We start from the raw sequence: 14,928 nt of genomic DNA on the forward strand, positions 1-14,928 counted from the left end.
ATTTATTTTGAGACAGGGTCTCACTCTGTCACCCAGGCTGGAGTACAGTAGTGTGACCTTGGCTCATTGGAACCTTAACCTCCTGGGCTCAGGCAATCCTTCGACCTCAGTCTTTGGAGTAGCTGGAACTACAGGCATGCACCACCACACCCGGCTCATTTTGTTTATTTTCTGTACAGATGAGGTTCTCACTGTGTTGCTCAGACTGGTCTCCATCAAACTCTTGAGCTCAAGTAATCTTCTTGCCTTGGCCTCTCAAAGTGCTGGGATTATAGGTGTGAGCCACCAAGCCTGGCCTAGTTATAGATTTAACAATAACATTTCATGAGTATGTGAAAATTGTTATGAATTACAGATCTAGATAGCTTTCTAGTTTTTCTTTTATCTTATTTCATTCACTATAGTCTTTATATCAGTAATAAATACTTTAATATTTTGGAGGTTTTTTTTAGAATTCAGTTTCCTTTAGCTGTCATAATTTTATTGGAACTTATTACATAAAGATTTCTGGAGGTGACAACTAAAGAAAAAAGTGAACTGATACTGATTTCTAATAGTAAGTGTTCCATAAGTCCATCAGCCAGGCAAAAGGAAATTAATCATTTTAATCATGAGATTAGAGAAAATAAGGGAGAAACTCTCTTCTTTCCTTTTTTTGGTATTATTTCCAAAAGTGGGACTCGATGCATGTTTTAGAGATTTAATAGCATAACTACTATATCATGTTGGCAATGTATCTTTTTCAATACTAGGACAGACCTGAACATTAGAATCCAAGAAACTAACACCTTCAAGAAAACCCTTTTTACCTATAAGCCACTTTGAGAGGGACTCGAGATTGATCACCCAAGAAGCTGATGATAAGGATTAATTTAGAAGGGAGAAGTGTCCCTCCAGGGTGTGGGGGAGTCATCTGTAGGGTTCAGCCACCCCGACATCGGTCTTGTCCGTGCCTCTCTGTGATGGAGGGGCTCCGTGTGGAACATGAGGCTGGAGGTCTCACACCAACAGAAGCATTGCAGAGATAATTTTATGTTTACTGTACTCTTCTTACTAGGGCAGAAAAGTGTCTTAAAATATATTGGGGAAACTTTCAATAAGAATAAAAACAAAAAAGAGTTTGTAGTTTAACAAGAAAAGCTGAGGAACTCTAATACTCTTTTATATTTATGTATTTGCATAGCCTATTCTAGCATTTAGCGCTGAAGGTAATACACCTCAACAGGTAGGCACTGAATGATTTGTTGGAACAATGTGCACAGCGTCTGGTTGGAGCCACAGAGCAAGTCCGTAAAATCGTCAGGACAAATGACATTATCTGCATTTACTCATATGTGCGGAGTTCATGGAAGTTAAGTGCTTTATACCCGGCCTGTGACAGGGAAGCGACTGAACCAGAGACAGGACTCAGGTCCCGTCTCCAGTCCAGACCCCGCACACCCTGCAGCCGCGGGATATTGTCTGCTTCCACTGCAGGCTGCTGCAAGCCACTTTACCATCCATACTTGGGGGGACTGTTCATTTAAATTTTATCAATAAATTAATATATCAAGCTGAAAAGTATCCTAACCTTCCCACAAACCCTGCCACATCTTCATAATTCCCTGCACTGCTAATTATAAAGAGACTGCTGGCCGGGCATGGTAGCTCATCCGTGTAATACCAGCACTTTGGGAGACTAAGGCAGGTGGAACACTTGAGGTTAGGAGTTTGAGACCAGCTTGGCCAACATAGCGAAACCCTGTCTCTACTAAAAATATGAAAATTAGTCAGGGGTGGTGGCACGCACCTGTGATCCCATCTACTCGGGAAGCTGAAGCAGGAGAATTGCTTGAACCCAGGAGGCGGAGGTTGCACTGAGCCTAGATTGCACCACTGCACTCCAGCAGCCTGGGCAACAGAGTGAGACTCCATCAAAAATAAAATACAAATAAAATCAAAATTTACAAAAAAATTTTAAAAAGCAGACCACTACCATTTCCTTCTAAATTGTTTCCTAGGAGATAATTATGTGATTTTAAGTAGATGTTAAAATATCTAGGAATGACTCAAATATACATCCATTTTATTTGTTTTTTCTTTTGAAATACCATCTCCCAAGCGATGACCTATCAAGGGCCTTGTACTTCCAAGGCTGATTTTGCAGTATGGGGGGTGTGAGTCACTTAACCTACACCTGAGGCCTGTAATAGTCATTTACAAATGGACTAAAAGTGGAATCCTCTTCCTTCATAGTAGCCTAACCACAAAGGACTAAATAGTTATGTTTTTTCCAGTTTTTATTACATGTATGTAATCAAATATATATATTATTACATAAATTACATAGTACATAATATATATAACTGTGATTATACCAACCAACACACTGTAATAAAGCATAGTGTGTGTGTGTATATATATATATATAAAATGGTGATTACACAGGACAGAGCACTCCCCAGCTTGTCTAAGGTGTACTTTAAATCTTAATATCTGTATTTTAGAAAAATACTATGGAGCTAACGAATAAATGTCCATAGAGTTAAGAGACTCAGAAACAAAGTAAGAGCAGGAAAATGTGCTTCGTTTTCTTTGCTTGTTTTTCTCTACATTCAAATATTATCACAAGGATATTGGTGGCCTCTGTCAACCAATAGATTACAGGATTTGAGAGTCTAAGGCACTAACATCTCTAAAAATCAGACATCTTCTAAAACTGTGGCAAAATATCACCACTGCAAGCTGCATGTGGGGATTGACTTGCATTGCTGCTTTTGTGTTGTCAGAGCTTACCTACAGAGACAATTTTTTCATCCATTTAGCTTTTCTTTTCTTGTAACATAAATACTTTTACACAGCAGAATTTGCCACTCTTGACTGAGGCATGAATATTTCCTTTGATACTTGTTCTTGTGCTCTAGCACAGTATTAGATGTTGCAGTGGATATGCAATTCACAGCATTGGTAACAAACCCAGGGTGTTATGTAACAGCATTGTTGAGGGTGAGAGAAGATCACATCCAGCTTGGGACTTAGAGGTGCCCCCAGAACCTGCCGGCTCAGAACCATGGCATCCCCTGGAGGCTCACTAGAAATGCAGACTCCAAGGCTCTCTCTGGCCTTTTAACGAGATTTATAAGAAATTAACGGATGTTTGGAAGTTTGAGAGGCACACATCACAGAGACCATAGGTTGAACTTTACTAATTACTTAGAAAAACTCTTCTCACCATTGCTAATTTTTAGTGGTATGAAGGTTGGCTGAAAAGTCAAAAGTCTGGGTTTCTTTGGTATTTTCTTGATCTATGAATTCTTGGGGAATGTTAATCATTGTTTGCATTTCTATTTGAAGAAAAGCAGCAGAATACAGAACAAATGTCCAAATCTTGACAGTAGTGTGGCAAAATGCACAACCCTTGGTCTATCTTTGTTTTTATCTCTTAGAAGTGTTTGAAATCAACCAGATCTTCCTTAAACATTCATCATGTATCAGAAATCAGAGTTTAAGGATGGAAACTTTTAAGATGCTATTTTATATGCTTCCACAGATGACTCTATAACCACCTAGATTGTGTTCTCAGAGTATCTCATTACATGTCTCTGACAGAATCTGAAGTCTCTGTCAAATTCCATATGTCTGTCACACAGCTCCCTTGCAGCTTTGGTAATTTAGAAACTAAATTGCTAAGGCTCCTTTGGACTTGCTCAGGCACTGCACAGGTCGTTGGCTCTCTTTGTTCCAAATCTTCTCAACCTCATGCACTCTTCAGCACCTCCAATGCAAGCAAAATTATTTGACTGCATATCTCGTTTCTCCCCGGTCCTACTTGAAGAAATGCATGAACTTTAATCATCAGGCAGAATACTTCCTTTCTTGCTATCTTTTAAGTAAACTATACCTATTTGAGGTCTCATTTTAATTATATTATATGCTTGCAAACATAATGTTTCTGACACCTTGTAAATTTTTTTGCTGCTTAAAATGTGAACTGAAATAAAATGTGTCCCATAATGTTGACAAATGAACTCCCTACAATCCAAATATCATGTGCTCTGGTTTCCAATATTTCGTCTCAATGGGCAAATTCTCAAAACTCTACTGTAAACCCTCGCCTAGAATTTGACCAGTTTGTCAAATTCTATGGTATGAAGGTTGGCAGAAAAGCCGAGAGTTTTTGTAGTGGAAGGAACACTGGGTTAAGAGCAGCCCTGGGTTCCGGGGCTGTTTTCCCGGACTAGCTGTGTGACCTTGGAAAAGTGTTCAAAGACCAAGCCTTGCTGCCTTCTTGACTAATGAAACTTTTTGCATATAGCACTTTGAGCCCTGGTGTTACAGTTCCCCCTGCCCCCTCCATCTCAAAACATACCTTTAAAAAAAGTTTTAATTTATCATACCTAATTCTGACTTTTTAATGTACTGCCTACTTTTTGAAGACAAGGAATCTATTTTATTTACCAGTGTAGGCCTCATACATGATGTTACTTGAGAAATATTTTATTTTACATTATCTATCCCTGTATGTTTAGCCTCTTGATGTATTCAGCTGTATCTTGTGAGTTCATTTTTATCTTTGATATTCTCCTTTGCTACCTTTACATTTGGGTTTTTTGCTTGCGTCATTTTTCTTCTCATTTAGTTTCTTCTCCCTGTAGGAGAAAATCATTATTTTTATCCCCCTTCCCACCAACAAATTTTGTTTTTTCAATATCATCACCGTCTTATTTTCTGAGAAAATCCTACATCTAACACTACTTCTAATTTTTCATGTTAGAAAACGTTCTTTCCATCTCAACTCTGTTCTAGGCCATGCCTGACATAATTCTTTCCTTAGTCTTTTGACGTATGGAATTTGTACTCATTCTTTCAGGCTCAAGACTGACACCACCTTCTCCATGAGGTGTCCCCATGACCTCCCAGACTAAGACTTTTTCCCATTGTGTTCCCCAAGCACTTCTTTACTTATCTGTTTCAAAACACTTATTACTTTGAATTGTAGCTATTTTTGTCATTCACTCATCCGTCTGTCTACCCATTCAGAAGAAGAAAGCAGATTATCTGCCTTCGGCTTTACAATTTCTTTGGGGAGACAATAAAAAAGGAAAAAACTATATTTTTTAAAAAACAAAACTTTATCATATATAATTCTGCCTTTTTAATATACTGACTACTTTTTGAAGACAAAAAAATCTGTTTTATTTACCAGTGTAGGCCTCATACAGGATGTTACTGGAGAAATATTTTATTTTACATTATCTACCCTTGTTTGTTTTGAGAATAAATAATGTAGCTCGTAATTCATGAAAAAGGCATTTCTATTTAACATGTTGATTCTCTACAACTGTCTTTAAAGTGACTACAACTTCTTTCCTTCCAAGTTCGTAAGTTCTTTCCCTAATTCTATCCCTTCACTTATATTTTTAAGAAAATTTTATTTTATTGTGATAAGAACACCTGAGCCCTACCCGCGTAACAATCTAGTTCTGGCCCCTTTAAAACCAAGGCTGTTTAGCCAGCAGTTTCCATTGGCCCCTCAACTACAAATCAGCCTATTCTGTTTAATCGTTTCTAGTTCATTTTTCTACAATCAATAAGGGTCTTCCTTTATAAGTGTATTTTATCAAAGTATCAGACATACAAAGGAGATGTTCTTAATTCTGCCAATGTCTCACTTGGTTTCATTTGGTCATTTTCAACTGGGAAGAGAAAATAAAACTGGAAACAATGTGCCCACCGCCCATTCCTGACCTGCTTGTAGGAAGGGGTCAGCCCAGGGAGTCTGAGGACGGGCGTGGTCTCAGACTGCCGAGCCAGAAAGCAAAGTGACAGCCAGAACCCAGGAACGCTTAGACGAGATTGAAAGCTGAGCAGCCGAGCATGGACGAGGTAGATTGGGACCAAGAGTTGCATCTGAACAGCGGGTTTTTTGTTTTGTTTTGTTTTGTTTAAAGGATTCTCACTGTGGTTCTCTGCCTGAGGCACAGGAACTACTCTGGGAGGCTAGCCTGGGGGTGGTTCTCAAAACTGGGGTGGGGAATGTTCTTCTAGGGTCTCCTGCAAAATCAGGGCAGGGGAGTGAACCCTGCATAGGGAAATGTTGTAACATGCCCCTGGGGGCGTTCTCTTTGCCTTTGCCCCAGTGTTGAGGCTCAGGGTAAATTCTGTTCTTCCAGATTGCCCCTGTGAGAATAGAGTGAAGTAGACTCCTAGACTCCTCAAAGTGCTCAAGGTAATTCTCCCAAGCCCCTAAGGGCCATCCTCCTGGTCTTTGGAAGCCAACCCAGAGCCTACAGTCTGTCCTGGAGGATCAGCAAGCTCTGCGTTCTTCAAGGAAGGGCTGGAAGGCTCACACAACCCTGGCCATTGTCAAAGAAACTTGGCTTCCCAACACTGCAACCTCCCTGGTTTCCTCTACCTCTCAGACTGTATCTTCTCAGGTCTCCTTGCTGGTTCCTCAACACCCCAGTCTCTGACACTGTATTCCCCAAGGTGCATCCTTGATCCTCTTTGGTGGTGATCTTTTGGTGATCTCCGTGGGGCTTTCAATACATTTGCATGTCCATAATTTTCCATCCCTAGCACTTCTCTCTTTCCTGAATGTCAGACTCATATAACCAACTGTGTAGACAGCATCTGCAAATGGATCTCTGATAAGTATTCAAAATTAAAATCCTTATCTTCTGCCATAAAATGATATACCCATCATCTTCCCATGTCAGTAAATGGGGACATTCAAAAGTCTTGGAGGCATCCTCGACTCTCCTCTTCAGACTCTGCATCCAGTCTGTCCAAATATCCTGATGGCTCTAACTTCAAAATGAATCTGACCATTTCTCACCACCTGTGCTGCTGTCACCAGGCCCCTAAGCCATCACAGCTCACTCCAGTCACTGTCAGCACCTTCTCACAGGCTTTCTTGCCTCTGTTCTTCCTCATGTAAGATTCACTCCACGAGACAGTCAGAAGCCCTTCAATGAGTTTCCCCTTTCTTAAAGAAAAAGACCACATCTTTACTCTGGCCTGGTCTCCCTGCCTGTTCATTGCCCCCTGCCCAACTGGAATCCGCGCTGGGTCCCCCAGACCTGCCAAACTCTCAGGCCTTGGCATGCTATTCCCACTGTCTGGAATGTTGTTCCCTGCACAACTGCGAGTCTCACATGCTCACTTGCACCAGGTTTTTGCTCAATGCCTCCTTGTCAGCAAGAACTTCCTTGACCTTAGCCTTTACAATTACAAGCCCCTATTCCACCTTTCTTTATTATTCTCCTTCTGCTTTATTTTTTATGAAAAAAATTTGTCATCTTTTGACACACAATCCAACTACTTGTTTACTTTGTTCCTAATCTGTATTTTTTTCACAAGAATATAAGTTTTGTGGAGCAGGAATCTCCTATCTCATTGATAATACCTACAACATCTAGAATAGTGCCTGCCACATTATAGGAGGTAATGAAAAAAAAACCTGAATAAATGTGTTCTGAGTACTGTAGAAGGCATTGGAATAAGACACAGGAACTCACAGTTTTTGAAAGCTAACACCTACAAGTCATGAAAACACATTGTGGTAATTCCTATACAACAGATTTATGTAAGGGAGCACAGTGGAATGAGCAGCTCCTTCTGACTGGGGGTTTGACCTGAGTTTGAAGGAAAAGAAATTGCCCAGGAACTTCTGCTGTCACAGAGCAGGCACTCCATACAAATGAGCTAAACGAGAGTGCGTGGCAAACTCTTTCAGAAGTCTGGTTCTTGGCTTGCTATGGGTTTAGGTGGCCTTGGGTCAAAGAAGCAAGGATATATAGGAATAGAGATTGCTCCTTGAGTTCTCTCCGTTACTTTGAGCTTACTTCTACTGGTCTTTGTTTAACAAGATATCCTCATCTTTTAAAAGCAACAGAAAATCATATATCAGAAGAAAGCTTATAGTTCACGATCCAAATGTCTTCAATTTTTATAATTTTATGCCTTCATGAATCAAGCTTTGAAGTTCTGTTTATTTCTATATTTATAACAAATGCAGGGCAATCTCTTGGCAACACAGTAGACCAAGGCTGCAGACAGGTTTTTAACCCCACGCGATGCCTGTGTACCATGGCAACAGCCCTATAAGTAACGATTTACATTTGCAGGATAGCTTCCAGAAGTCCAGCCAGCCAACATGAGGGTCAAATGGTAAACTGAGCATCCTGAGCCTTTCCATGCCCTGAAGCACTGCCTGTGTCTCAGAAACTGTGCAGACACCTTTAAATGCCTTGTCTTGCTTGCTTGATCTTTAGTACCAGGCGGTGGGTGCTACTGTCCACGTTATCTAGATGAACAGACTGGCTCAGAACTGTGTCACAGGTGGTTTTGACATTCTCCAGAAAGAGCAGTTGTATAATAACCTGAATAAGAATATGAAATGTTAAAGAAAAAATTTATGTGATGGCATCTTAAACTAGGAAGTAAGCACTGGCAAAATAGCCACTTCCACCTCCACTGGTGAATGGAAACATCAGGGCACCCCATGAGTACCAATGAGGCCATGGCAGAAGCAGTGTCGGGGCTAAGCCTATTGACCTCCAGGTGCCCACAGCTCCTCCATGGGGCTGGAAGGAGGTGGGCCTGGGAAAGTGTCATTTGTCAGTAGCTCTGGTATTGCATGCGGAGGAAGGCACAGGTACCTGTGGAAGGGGTTAGGGCTACAGGAAGTGATATGTGGAGCTTGCAGGCTTCATTTTCAGTTGAGTGCTCCTCTATCAGGTTATTTCTGTTTCAAGTTATTTGTAATTCAATAGGATACTTGGCTGCGGAAACATTCCACAGATTCGTGTGTATACATATATACACATATCCACACACATAGAGATACTACACATACATTTATATACACATAATTATAATAATATATCAAAGTAGGTGATCCTTGCTAACTCAGTATGCACATGACTACTATAACACATGGTCCTTCTTTTAAATATTACTCCAGTATGTTAGTGAGTTCTGTTAAATGATTCATGCAATGTTCCAGTGAAGTGGAGAAGGATAAATGGAAGTATTCCAAATATCAAACAAATCTTATTCATATTTAGCAAAAACCTGTGTATATCTGTAGGTTTTTAGTTTTTTTGTGTGCAGAAAACTAAAAAAGGAGCCTAGATTTATGAGCCAAACCTCCATATTCGGCTAAATGTCAAGAAGTGAAATTGACATGTATGATAGTAGTTATAAAACAGCCACGGCCGGGCGCAGTGGCTCACGCTTGTAATCCCAGCACTTTGGGAGGCCGAGGCTGGGGGTCACAAGGTCAGGAGTTTGAGACCAGCCTGGCCAGTATGGTGAAACCCCATCTCTACTAAAAATACAAAAATCTGCCAGGCGTGGTGGCAGGTGCCTGTAGTCCCAGCTACTCGGGAGGCGGAGGCAGGAGAATCATGAAGGTTGCAGTGAGCCGAGATCACACCACTGCACATTGCACTCCAGCCTAGGCAACAGAGCAAGACTCTGTCTCCAAAACAAAAAAAGAAAAAAGAAAAAAAGAAAGGAAAAAAAAAAACCAGCCATATGGTCTTTAGAAAGCCTTTTGCCTTAGTAACTTAAAAAGCCAGAAAAGTACTATATTGCTCGTATTACTGAAGAAGCTCTGTCTTTGTGTGTGTGTGTGTGTGTGTGTGTGCGTGTGTGCTTGTTTTGTTTTGCTGTTTTCCCTCTGTGGGTCTCTATCTTCTATTATCATGTCTGCCCTGTAGGCTGTCTCTCTGTGGGTTGTGCTATGTCTGTATTTCTGCTAGCCTTTGACTATGTAACTGTGACATGTGCACACTTGGTTCCCTTCCTTCTTTCTGGCCTCCCTGCCTTCATTCCTTCTGTTTTCTTCTATCTTACCCAGTCTTTCTCACTGTTCCTTCTTTTTATTTTACCTTTCCTTCTTCAGATTTCTACTCTGAGTGTTCATGCTAGAGAACAGAAGGACATCTGTACTTTATTCATTACCATACTAATTAGACCTTTATGTTTCCTGGTCTTCACTTAAAGCCCTCCTAAATTAACTCAATTTTACATATGTGGCCCTGGTTTGAGTGCTTCTGAGGGTGACTGACCCAGAGTAACAAAGAAGCTCCAACCCCATCATCAGCTAATGATGTTTACTTTGTGAATAAATGAGATCGTTTTCATTAGTAAGGCTGTGCCTGCATCACAAACATAAATAGAAACTTAGTATTTGATGGATTTGGACATGATGTGTCACAGAGACAAGTTTCTTAGGTTGTCCACAATAACCTCCCCAACACATCCTGAGTTGTCTGGATAATTCACGTGAACTTTAAGTTTAGGTACATGAATAAAATATTAATTGCCTTTGTTACTTTTGTTTAAGAGTAACTTTGCAGCAGGCATTTTTCTAAGTATTTTACAATCACTATCACTTACTATGTTCCAATGTCCCCATTCAACACTGAGAGCCGAAATAGAATTTTGAAATGGATTTTGCTAGGATGTGGCTCCTGGTTCTGCATTCTATTCAACAACCTCCATTAAAATGTAAAATTCTTATCTTGTTTATAAAATAACTGCAATTTGCTTTGAACTCCAACTTTTATGACAAAGTTAACTGTTTCTCCTTTTCTTGGAAGTATGCATGCAAGGGTTCCATTTCTCCTCAAACTGCAAAAAGTGTTTCCACAGTGCCTAGAAGATGCATAGCAAATAACCCTTACCTCCAGGAGGCCCTGGGACCTGTGCTATGCGTGAATGGCAGTTGGCTCCCTTCTCCTTGAGGGTTAATTCCAAGACCCCAGTGGCTGCCTGAAACCTCAGATAGTACCAAACCCTATATACACTATGTTTTTTCCTATACATACATACCTATGATAAAGTTTAAGTTATAACGTAGGCACATAAAGACATTAACAACATAACTAATAGTAAAATAGAACAGTTATAAAAATAGACTGCAATAAAAGTTATACGAATGAGATCTCTCTCTCAAAATACCTATTATACTATACTCACCTATTTTCAGACCTCGGTTGACTACAGTTAACTGAAACCATGGAAAATGAAAGCATGGACAAGGGGGGACTACTGTATGAAATCAGGGAAAAAAGACATGGGACATCAGTCCTCACAGGACACCAGTCCTCACAGGACAAATGCAAGCATTTGCCAAATAAAAACAGAGGAAGTGGATTACGTGGTGGGGTGAATGAAGTTTCTGCATCATTCATGGGGGGTTTTGAAAAGAATATGAAGGTACTTGTATTTAAGGTTTCTTTTTCTTTTAAGTATGAGGTTTAGAATTTACCAAACTTTCTCCCAGGGAAAAACTGAGCCGGCATGGTTGGTTCCTCCACTGACCCAGGAGCAGCCTTGTAGCCCTAGCCTAGGCAGGTGGGAGGAAAGAAGGGGAGAGGCAAGGGCACCTCCCAATCTTACCCTCTGCCCTAGACCTCTACTTCTGTGCTTAAGCAGCACCCAAGTCTTTTTTGCTTTTAACTAACCATTTTTTGTAAGCATATTCTGCTAATAAAATTTCTGCTTGGTAACATGATTGCTATTTCAAATTACATGAAATACGAAATGAGAGAACATTTTACTTTCTTCTAAAACTAGGTGTTTGTGAATTTACAAAATGTGGAATCTATGTGGTCTGATCACATGCTAAGGTGATATATACAAATAAAGTACAGGATTTTTATTCCCCATTATTATGGCATTTCACAGCTCTTACTGTTTTACTTTATTTTTTGGTTAGAAATGCAAACTTCAAGCAAAAAAAAAAAAAAAAAAGATAATTTAGATTATTCACCAAGTTAGTTAAGGTAAAATTGAGGCACTTTGAACTCAATTTTATAAATTCATTTAACGGGAATATCATTACCTTAGATGATTAAGGTGCTTCTGTTACTCAACCACATTTAATATTTTTTAGCCGATACAGTCTATAATAAAACTCAGTACTTATCCAAGATCAATTAAAATGCTGCAATAATATTCTTTAAAAGTTTTTTTAAGATTATTTTAAATATTCCTTCCTTAAATGTAGTGATGATTTTGGTAAGGCAAATGTTTATAAACTAAGTAAATTTTATTTTTGTCTTTCTTTATGATCAAAATAAGATAATTCGTTTAATTTTTCCTAATACTTTTTGTTTTATAATGCTGTTTGACAAAATAAGTATAAAATCACATATATTTTATTATATTATATACTCAAAAGAAAGTATTTTCAAATATTACTCAAATTAAAATAACAGTGTGGGCTTTAATGAAGCCAAATTTACTAGCAAACAAAAATAGTAATAAATCTCTCTTTGTATCTGAATTCTTTCAGTATGTTAATTCTAAAATCCACATAATATTCATCTCTTAGTATCTTCAATTTTCTAATTTTATCTTATTATATTCAACTTCTACTTTTTCCGGTACATCCCTATGATCCATCATGTTACCTTTTTGAAGAAGCCAGATCCTGTTTCTATATTGTATAGCTAATCCATGGCTATGCAGTAGCTGAGCTGCTCAGTCAATTTCTAGGCACTTAAGAGGAGTTTGGGAGTGCCCAAATGATTTAACTAAGACATATTGTCTTTGAGTATAAATTAGAAGACATTTATTTATATTTTATATTAAATGGTATTTCAAATGTTGGTGTATAACTTTGTGTTTTAGCCAATGACTGAACAGTTGTTTCTTTAAAAACTTTGGTCCATGTGAGGATTAAATTATCTTTAAAACTGTATGATTGTTCATGTTTTTGAAGAGCAGATTTTGGAACTGATCAGTTCATGATGTCGGAGTCATTCAGTCAATCTTTGTGTGGACCAGTTAGGGTTACCTGGCTCACCGGCTTCTGCTAACTTACTTCCTGTCTCTTCTTTGGTTGTCTAGCAAAAACACATCCTCAGTGGTGGGGAGCCGGGCAGAGAAGCCCACATGGATACGGGAAGTTAGTCCCATCATCTGCACAGTAATGGGTGGCTGTTGATGGCTCTCCCAGAGGAAGGCAGTTCTCCAGATGTAAGATGTGTGCTTTCACCAACATACATCTTCATATGCTCACATCTGGGTGGGGCTTAACTTCAGTGGTCATTCACTGAGCATGCTCCTAACACACAGACCTTATGTTATGCACAAGAGATATAAAAATGAGCAAGAAACAGTTTCTGTTCTCTTATAGATGTTTCCAGGTTACTGGGGAAGATAATTATAATGTAGAGAGATAAGGTTTATAATCAGAGTGAATGCCAAATGCCTTGCTGGCACAGAAGCAATGTGTTGTGACGGTGTCACTGGAATTACATCACAAAGAAAGATCTATTCATCCAGCGTGAAGTGGTAGCCGGGGAATCCCACCTACCTACTATTACTTCATGATTCAGAGGAAATTTCCTATTACTCCTCTTACTGTTATTAAATTATATCTTGTAATGGCTTGGTTATTTTATGAAAAAAATTCTGTGGTAGACGATATTCAATTAATTTATCATTTATAAAACTTAATCCCAACTAAATGAGAAAAAAAGCATCTGTTAGCTTTGGCCTTATGGTAAAAAATTCTCCCCTTTTATAAACCTGATATTATCAGATAACCTTGTCAATGGAATCAGTGTTCCATGACAGCAAACCAACCATCAATAAATAGCAACAACTTATTAGAGGCTGAATTTATGACATGAGTAATAGGAGAAGGCTTCAATTATAGGTTCACTATTGGACACACTGTAGCTCTGTAAACGTGAGTGTGGTCACAAAGTTTCTAAGACATAAGTGAGAGTGTCGGCTCATGAAGTTCAGGGATTATCCTTACAGAAGGAGGAATAGCTTCACAGTCCTCACTGGGTAAAAGTGAATTTGTCATTTACAGTGGCCCGTTAACTCTCTTAGGAATCACAAGGCCTATTTCAGTTGAATGCACAAGACTGTAACTTTTCCCCAGGGTCCTGTCTCCTGATTTCCTAAAAATGCAGCCCAGTTAGCCATGTACAGATTGTTTGTGTATCTTGCAGCACAGCTTGCCAGGGAGTAGTACCTGTGAGGGAAGTGGGACTGGGCAGAGAGAAGTTGAATTGCAGTGCAGGTTCTATGGAAGCCTTAGCCAACTCTGCCAAGAGCTTTGGTGATAGGTTCCTCTTCAGAGTGAGTCCTGCCTTGAGGCAAGTGTGAATATGGGCTGTCCCAGGGAGATATGACTTTGGGTTAAATGGCTCTCTGGTTGAGGGCAATTTTCAGAAGTGAATTCAGCTAAGGCCCATCAGCTCCCCATACTTTCAGCCAGTGGGGAAGATGTGTACCTTAGTCCTGAAGGGAGGAGGAAGTGCATACCATGGTATCCACTAACATCTACACCTTTTCAGCTTGAATCCTTTTATACTTGCTTTGTATATTAACTTCATTATGTACCTATACTTCTACCCATTCCCTTCATCCTTGCCAAGTTCCTCTGCTTATCTAGACAGTTTACTTGGTTGCACGACTCAGATCCTTTGAGCCCTTGGTCGCCATGACCTTCAGATTCTCTGCCTGCTAACCTGTTGATTTGCTGACAAGTTTGGGCCAGGAACAGTAAAGAGGTACCTCCAGTGGATCACTTGGGTGCTATATATATCCTATCCCAATATGTAATAAGCCCCCAGCCCTACAACTTCCAGTGACCAGGGTCAGTGACTCCTGCCAGGATGGTGACTATTTTCCTTGCCTGTTATCTCTCAGCACAAGAACCCAGGTGACTAAGAAGGAGTCTGAGCTCAAAGTTGAATAGGACTCTTGCTATGAACCCTAGTGGCAGCATTCTCCCCTTGGGAACCAAGATCCTGAGACCACAGGACCTAGATTTGGGGTAATAAATGTACAAATCCTTTAAGTAGTAAAGGAATTATGGTAAACGAATCTCCTCCTTACTGTACCTTTTTTGTTTTTGGATCCTTATATTCAAACTGTTGAAGACATCGCATTCTCTAATGATTTTTT

The 14,928-nt window shown here is 39.6% G+C and overlaps 1 protein-coding gene and 1 long non-coding RNA gene across 4 annotated transcripts in view; one reads left to right on the forward strand and one right to left on the reverse strand.

The window, feature by feature from the left end:
• The window catches only part of ST18 (suppression of tumorigenicity 18, zinc finger), a 318,440-nt gene that overhangs the window by 208,137 nt on the left and 95,375 nt on the right, over window positions 1-14,928 (forward strand). The window lies entirely within an intron of this gene.
• Window positions 7,956-13,196, reverse strand: LOC105508702. The gene is made up of 2 exons (XR_001001317.1): window positions 12,806-13,196; window positions 7,956-8,363 (listed from the first exon to the last, which is right to left on the reverse strand). It is a non-coding gene; the product is annotated as an uncharacterized LOC105508702 (long non-coding RNA).

The sequence above is a fragment of the Colobus angolensis genome, unplaced genomic scaffold, assembly GCF_000951035.1.
Source record: "Colobus angolensis palliatus isolate OR3802 unplaced genomic scaffold, Cang.pa_1.0 Scaffold166, whole genome shotgun sequence".
Classification (NCBI taxonomy): domain Eukaryota; kingdom Metazoa; phylum Chordata; class Mammalia; order Primates; family Cercopithecidae; genus Colobus; species Colobus angolensis.